At 44.0% G+C, this 7,500-nt stretch overlaps 7 non-coding genes across 7 annotated transcripts; all 7 read right to left on the reverse strand.

Annotated features, from left to right (window-relative positions):
• Positions 1–5,365: 5,365 nt before the first annotated feature.
• On the reverse strand, positions 5,366–5,484 carry LOC133007989 (5S ribosomal RNA). The gene has a single exon (XR_009680277.1). It is a non-coding gene; the product is annotated as a 5S ribosomal RNA (ribosomal RNA).
• Positions 5,485–5,698: 214 nt separating this feature from the next.
• On the reverse strand, positions 5,699–5,817 carry LOC133007187 (5S ribosomal RNA). The gene has a single exon (XR_009679675.1). It is a non-coding gene; the product is annotated as a 5S ribosomal RNA (ribosomal RNA).
• A 214-nt stretch (positions 5,818–6,031) lies between these two features.
• Positions 6,032–6,150, reverse strand: LOC133006126 (5S ribosomal RNA). The gene has a single exon (XR_009678677.1). It is a non-coding gene; the product is annotated as a 5S ribosomal RNA (ribosomal RNA).
• A 214-nt stretch (positions 6,151–6,364) lies between these two features.
• Positions 6,365–6,483, reverse strand: LOC133007990 (5S ribosomal RNA). Its single transcript, XR_009680278.1, has one exon. It is a non-coding gene; the product is annotated as a 5S ribosomal RNA (ribosomal RNA).
• A 214-nt stretch (positions 6,484–6,697) lies between these two features.
• LOC133007991 (5S ribosomal RNA) lies at positions 6,698–6,816 on the reverse strand. Its single transcript, XR_009680279.1, has one exon. It is a non-coding gene; the product is annotated as a 5S ribosomal RNA (ribosomal RNA).
• A 214-nt stretch (positions 6,817–7,030) lies between these two features.
• LOC133007308 (5S ribosomal RNA) lies at positions 7,031–7,149 on the reverse strand. Its single transcript, XR_009679789.1, has one exon. It is a non-coding gene; the product is annotated as a 5S ribosomal RNA (ribosomal RNA).
• Positions 7,150–7,363: 214 nt separating this feature from the next.
• On the reverse strand, positions 7,364–7,482 carry LOC133006038 (5S ribosomal RNA). The gene has a single exon (XR_009678594.1). It is a non-coding gene; the product is annotated as a 5S ribosomal RNA (ribosomal RNA).
• Positions 7,483–7,500: the final 18 nt, after the last annotated feature.

The following is a 7,500-nucleotide window of genomic DNA, read 5'->3' on the forward strand; positions in this document are numbered from 1 at the left end:
CCTTTACTTTTTCAAAGTATCCCCTTAGTTCTTTACATTCAACAAATTCATGCATACATGTTTCCACTCCCTCACCACATACATCACATTCCTTTTCCACATTGCAGTCAAACTTACTTATTATTAGATTATTAAAAATCCTATTGTGCCTTAGCATGAAATCAAAGTGTTCGCATTCAATGCTATTCCATTTCACTCTCAAATTCTCCCATATGCTCTCCACATCCATTCCATTCATTACTTTGTTCCACACTTTCTCTGCAGCCGGTCTCCTTATCTCTTTTCCTCTCATATATTTATAAATCACTCTGGTTTTCACCTTTGCCAGTCTCACCTTGCATTCTCCTTCCCCCACATACATCTCTATTTTCTCTTCCCCCCTCACCGCATTCTCTCTCTCAATCATTCCCATCCATTCTTTAGGCATTGCTGTCTTAATTTTCTCTATTACTCCTTTTGCTGTGCCCGGCCATATTTCATCCCCATTCCCTCTTACTTCATCCACAATAACCTGTGCTCCCATGAAGCCCGGTATGTACTCATACACCATATCCCTTACCTTTCTTATCCCTGCCCTCCATATCACCCTGTTGAAAATAGTTTCTCCCTCTACCATAATTTTTGGATTTAAAAACACTGGTTGCTCCCATACCTGCCTCACATTCTTGCATTCATACTTCACTCCTCTCACAAACTCTCCCCACGCTCCAAGCATCTCTTTGTATATGTCAGTCACCCCTTCAATCATCCCTTTTTTTAGTTCCATGAACACTCCGCTCTCTCCACATCCTCCACATTTATTTATTGCTTCTCTTAAAAATACCTTCCACACATGATCTCTGTTATCCTTTAAATATCTCACCATCATTTTCACCCTTAGTGCTTTCTTTTTCCCCTCTAAATTGACAAGTTTCAGTCCCCCGTTCTCATACTCATTTTCTAACACTTCTCTTGCTATCCTAACTCCCTTCCCATCCCACAAATAATTGCTTATGATTCTTTCTATTTCTTTCAACACTTTCACAGGCACATCCATCACATTCATCACATACACCATCTTGCTCATTATTAGTGCATTTACCACTATTACCTTCCCTTTTAATTTCAGCTTTCTCTGCTTCCAATACCCCAATGTTTTCTTTATGTTGTTTATCAGTACTTCATACTGCCTATCTCTCCCTTCCTCTCCCTCAATCCCTAAGTTCACTCCCAGAACCTTCATGTACCCTTTGTTTTCCTTCAATCCTTTCACTCCCTCCCCTCCTCTGCTTTCCCCTATATACATTATTTCAGATTTTTCTATATTTACTTTAGCTCCTGATGCCCTCCCATACAGTTCTACACTTTGTAATACCTGTACTACACTTTCCTTGTCCCTCACTGTCACTGTTGTATCATCCGCATATTGATATAGTGTGCTCACCTGTCCGCCCGGTAGTTCTATGCCCTTAATCCTCCTATTCTGCAGTATGAGTACCGCTAACGGCTCTGCTGACAAGGAGTACAGCAGAGCCGATAGCGGACATCCCTGCCTCACTGACCTTTCTAATCTAACTTCACCTGTGACTATCCCATTGACTTTAATCTTACTGCCTGCTCTTTCATACATTCGCCTAACCCATCCTATCAACCTTCCTCCAAATCCCATCTTCTCTAACACTTTATACAAATAACTGTGATCTACTCTATCAAAAGCTTTGTTAAGATCTAAACTAACTACTGCCCCTCCATTGTTCTCCTTCATGTGTGTTATTGTGTCTCTAATACTACTTATTGTGTCGGCTATGTCTCTCCCTGGTATGCTATACGCTTGTGTGCTTCCCACCACCGTCCCTATTACTTCCTTCATTCTGTTTGCTAACACCTTTGCTAATACCTTATAATCCCCATTTAACATTGTGAGTGGCCTGTAATTTTCTAATTTGTCCCTACTCCCTTTTTTATATATTATGCTCACTAGACCTGTTGTCATACTCTGCGGCATTTCTCCCTTCTCTTCTACCCATCTATATAATCTCTCCAACACTGGTACTAATTCTTCTCTAAACTCTATATAAAATTCTCCTATTATTCCATCTATCCCTGGACTCTTATTTCTGCCTAACCCATTTATTGCTTTCTCTATCTCTCCCTTACTTATCTCTCCTTCGCACACCTCTCTATCCTCATCACTCAGTCTAGCTTCCATCTTGTCTATAACCTGCCTACTGCTCTCCTCATCTAACGCTTCTTTCTTATATAACTCTCTATAAAACTCTTCTACTCTTTCCACTATCCCTACAAGCTCTGTTATTTTTTCCCCCCCTTTCCCCTCCACTTGCTCAAAATACTTTTTCTCCTGCCTTATCTTCTCTAGTCTTAAGAAATACCCTGTACATTTTTCTCCCTCTATCGCATATTTCGCTCTACTTCTTATTATAGCTCCCTCACATTTTCCCTGTTCTATTTCCTTAAGTTCATCTTTCTTTCTTATATATCCCTCTATGTCAATATTAAGCCCTTCCCCTGCTTTCTTCCCCTCTTCCTCTAACTCCTTTTTTAGCCTTTGTATCTTCTCTCTTTCTTTCTTTCCCCGGTTCCTGCTGTGTTTTTTGCTCATGTTCCTTATCCCCTCTTTCAGTCTCTCCCACCACCTCCCTGTGTCTTCCTCATACATTCTCTCATTCATCTCCCACATTATGTATTCTCTCACTTCTTTTTTATATTTTTCATCTTTAAGCAGCTGCCCATTCATACACCACACTCCCCCTCCTCTTCTCCTTATTTCCCCCCCTATTGTAAATTTTAACACCTTGTGATCACTATATGTTGTGACTATATATTCTATACCTTTAATCCTTTCCGCTATGCCCTTTGTGCTCAATACTAAATCTATCCTACTCTGTTTCAGTTCCCCTTTCACCAGCTGTACTCTTGAGAACTCTCTCCCCTCTGGATTTCTTTCTCTCCATACATCACTCAATCCTTTCATACTCTTTATCTTTTCTAGCACCTCCCTTGTTGTGTCATTCTTAAAATGCATGTTCCTTGACACATCCAATTTCCCACACCACACATTAAAGTCCCCCACGATCATACAGTTTTCATCACACATCACTCCCATCTTTTCAAACATCTCCTTTCTTTCTTTCTCCTCATTCGGCGCATACACATTTACTAGCTTAATCTCCTCATTCATATACTCAAACTTGATCCCTATCACCCTCCCATCTCCCTCATCTTCACACCTTGTCACATTCCCTATCACTCCCTTTTTTGTTAATATAGCTACACCTCTTGCATTCCCATCTCCATTATTTGCAAACACATCTCCCCTCCATTCATCCTCCACCTCTTTCATACATCTCTCATCCCAGTGTGTTTCCTGTAAGCATATTATATCATAATTGCTGTCACCATATATCTGATTTCTTTTTTTTTGTTCTTTAGCCCCCTTGCATTTATTGAGATTATTATTAACATTATTAGTATTGTTATTTTCATTTTGTTTTTTCCTTAGTTTTACTTTTCTTATTTATCCTCGTATGCCTCTGAGTGTTCTGTCTTTTCCTCATTTGTTTTATTTTTTCCTCTATATCCATGTCCGTTTCAGATCCTACCGTCTGTGATGCAGTGGTCTCCTCTCCCGTCTCTTTGGGCTTTGCTCCATTCAGTTCCTTGTCCGTCCCTCCAGTGTCGTCCTCTCCTCGCCTTTTCTCCCGGCCTGCTTCCTTCTCTCCGTCTCTCCTTGCGACCGTCGCCCCCTTCTCTGGCCTTTTCGTCTCCTTTGTTTTGGGACCTTTCTCCTCCGCCCCGTCTCTCCTTCCTTCTGCGATCAGCTCTCGCTCCAGCACTCCTCTCCTCCTTCCTCCATCCTCCTCTTCGTCGTTTACTCTCGTTCTCTCCTTCCTCGTCTTCCGGTCTGCTCCCTCTTTCTTTCCTCCTTTCGTCTCCTCCATCCTCCGCTCTCCTTCCTGCTTCCCTGGATCCTCCCTCACCTGCTCCTCCATTTCATTTCCGTCTCCATCCTCCACACTTTCCATGTCCTCCGCATCTCCTTCCTCCCTGCTTCCACTCTCACTTTCTTGCTCACTTTCACTCGTATCATCTTCTGCCTCACTCTTATTGCATCTGCATTCATTCATCAGGTTCTGGCACAAATCACATCTCTTCCTCCCCTGCGTGCACTCCCTTGCATAATGTCCTTGCACTCCACATCTGTTGCAATGAAATTCCGGGCACTCTCTCATTATGTGGCCAGGTTTTATGCACAGCCTGCACACTTTTACTTGTTTGTCGTGCAGCACCCTGAAATACTCCGCCCCCAGCGCTGTGTCAAACTTTGTAGAATACGGCAGTGATTGTATCTGGTTATTGAATTTCACTTTCAGGAACCTTGTCCCATCAGCCACGTTTGTACCTGGCCACATCCTTCTTTTAATGGGAGATACTGCAGAGACCCCCCATAGTTGTAGTTTTGCCAATATCTCCCTGTCCTCGATGTAAAAAGGTAAATTCATAAATGACACCACCAGCTCGTCATTCACCAGTTCTCTTGCGTGCACCCGAGTCTCCCCAATCTTGAATCCTTCCATGAGTCTGTCTTTCCCCTTAGGGTGGCTCATGGTCATCTCATATTTTTTATCAGTGATCTGTCTGCACGCCAGCAGCCCCCCGCACAACTCACGCACACACCTCATCAGCTCCATAGCTGTGTCTTCTCCCTCTCCTTCCATCTCTACCATCACTGTCTGCTCCCTGTCATATCTCTCATTGTTTGTGCAGCTCTTGCTCTGCGTCAGCTCAGTTTCTCTCCCGCTGTCACCTCCGTGGGTGACAGCGTTAACACTCACCCGCTCCGTGCTGGTCTCCGCCATGGTCTCGGATGCCCTTCCACACAGGCTCCGTTACCCCCGCACAGTGCGTCACTGCCGCGGGGGGACACACATACACTAAACAAGACAATCACAACGCTAACGTCCGGTTGGATTAACACATAAGAAGTCGAAAAAAAGGGAGATGTAGAGAGAGAACAAGAAAAAAGCTGGGAAAAGAGAAAAAAAAAAGAAAAATAGTTCCTCTGTATCCACATGCGGTGGCTTACTTCCTGGTTCGTTGATGATGTCACTCCGTGGTGCGTTCAAGGGCATTCAGGCTGGTGTGGCCGTAAGCGAAAGACTCAACCCACAATACCTTATTTATACATGTGAACCACCACCACCATCATCAAATCATGACAATTATCAATCATTTCCATCAGTAATAATGTCAGGGTTCCATATCCTTGTTTTCTTTGATGTTGAGTCTTTCCTGCTCTTTCCAAGATGTTTCTCCTTTAAAGCAGCAGCAACCGTTCCCTCTGCTGGTTGCAAAGCAAATTCGAAAAAGCTTACAGCACCTGGTATTCCCAGGCGGTCTCCCATCCAAGTACTAACCAAGCCCGACCCTGCTTAGCTTCCGAGATCAGACGAGATCGGGCGTGCTCAGGGTGGTATGGCCGTAAGCGAAAGACTCAACCCACAATACCTTATTTATACATGTGAACCACCACCACCATCATCAAATCATGACAATTATCAATCATTTCCATCAGTAATAATGTCAGTGTTCCATATCCTTGTTTGCTTTGATGGTGAGTCTTTCCTGCTCTTTCCAAGATGTTTCTCCTTTAAAGCAGCAGCAACCGTTCCCTCTGCTGGTTGCAAAGAAAATTCGAAAAAGCTTACAGCACCTGGTATTCCCAGGCGGTCTCCCATCCAAGTACTAACCAAGCCCGACCCTGCTTAGCTTCCGAGATCAGACGAGATCGGGCGTGGTCAGGGTGGTATGGCCGTAAGCGAAAGACTCAACCCACAATACCTTATTTATACATGTGAACCACCACCACCATCATCAAATCATGACAATTATCAATCATTTCCATCAGTAATAATGTCAGGATTCCATATCCTTGTTTTCTTTGATGTTGAGTCTTTCCTGCTCTTTCCAAGATGTTTCTCCTTTAAAGCAGCAGCAACCGTTCCCTCTGCTGGTTGCAAAGCAAATTCGAAAAAGCTTACAGCACCTGGTATTCCCAGGCAGTCTCCCATCCAAGTACTAACCAAGCCCGACCCTGCTTAGCTTCCGAGATCAGACGAGATCGGGCGTGCTCAGGGTGGTATGGCCGTAAGCGAAAGACTCAACCCACAATACCTTATTTATACATGTGAACCACCACCACCATCATCAAATCATGACAATTATCAATCATTTCCATCAGTAATAATGTCAGGGTTCCATATCCTTGTTTTCTTTGATGGTGAATCTTTCCTGCTCTTTCCAAGATGTTTCTCCTTTAAAGCAGCAGCAACCGTACCCTCTGCTGGTTGCAAAGAAAATTCGAAAAAGCTTACAGCACCTGGTATTCCCAGGCGGTCTCCCATCCAAGTACTAACCAAGCCCGACCCTGCTTAGCTTCCGAGATCAGACGAGATCGGGCGTGCTCAGGGTGGTATGGCCGTAAGCGAAAGACTCAACCCACAATACCTTATTTATACATGTGAACCACCACCACCATCATCAAATCATGACAATTATCAATCATTTCCATCAGTAATAATATCAGGGTTCCATATCCTTGTTTTCTTTGATGTTGAGTCTTTCCTGCTCTTTCCAAGATGTTTCTCCTTTAAAGCAGCAGCAACCGTTCCCTCTGCTGGTTGCAAAGCAAATTCGAAAAAGCTTACAGCACCTGGTATTCCCAGGCGGTCTCCCATCCAAGTACTAACCAAGCCCGACCCTGCTTAGCTTCCGAGATCAGACGAGATCGGGCGTGCTCAGGGTGGTATGGCCGTAAGCGAAAGACTCAACCCACAATACCTTATTTATACATGTGAACCACCACCACCATCATCAAATCATGACAATTATCAAGCATTTCCATCAGTAATAATGTCAGGGTTCCATATCCTTGTTTTCTTTGATGGTGAGTCTTTCCTGCTCTTTCCAAGATGTTTCTCCTTTAAAGCAGCAGCAACCGTTCCCTCAGCTGGTTGCAAAGCAAATTCGAAAAAGCTTACAGCACCTGGTATTCCCAGGCGGTCTCCCATCCAAGTACTTACCAAGCCCGACCATGCTTAGCTTCCGAGATCAGACGAGATCGGGCGTGCTGAGGGTGGTATGGCCGTAAGCGAAAGACTCAACCCACAATACCTTATTTATACATGTGAACCACCACCACCATCATCAAATCATGACAATTATCAATCATTTCCATCAGTAATAATGTCAGGGTTCCATATCCTTGTTTTCTTTGATGTTGAGTCTTTCCTGCTCTTTCCAAGATGTTTCTCCTTTAAAGCAGCAGCAACCGTTCCCTCTGCTGGTTGCAAAGAAAATTCGAAAAAGCTTACAGCACCTGGTATTCCCAGGCGGTCTCCCATCCAAGTACTAACCATGCCCGACCCTGCTTAGCTTCCGAGATCAGACGAGATCGGGCGTGGTCAGGGTGGTATGGCCGTAAGCAAAAGACTCAACCCACAA

The sequence above is a fragment of the Limanda limanda genome, chromosome 7 (assembly GCF_963576545.1).
Source record: "Limanda limanda chromosome 7, fLimLim1.1, whole genome shotgun sequence".
NCBI lineage: Eukaryota > Metazoa > Chordata > Actinopteri > Pleuronectiformes > Pleuronectidae > Limanda > Limanda limanda.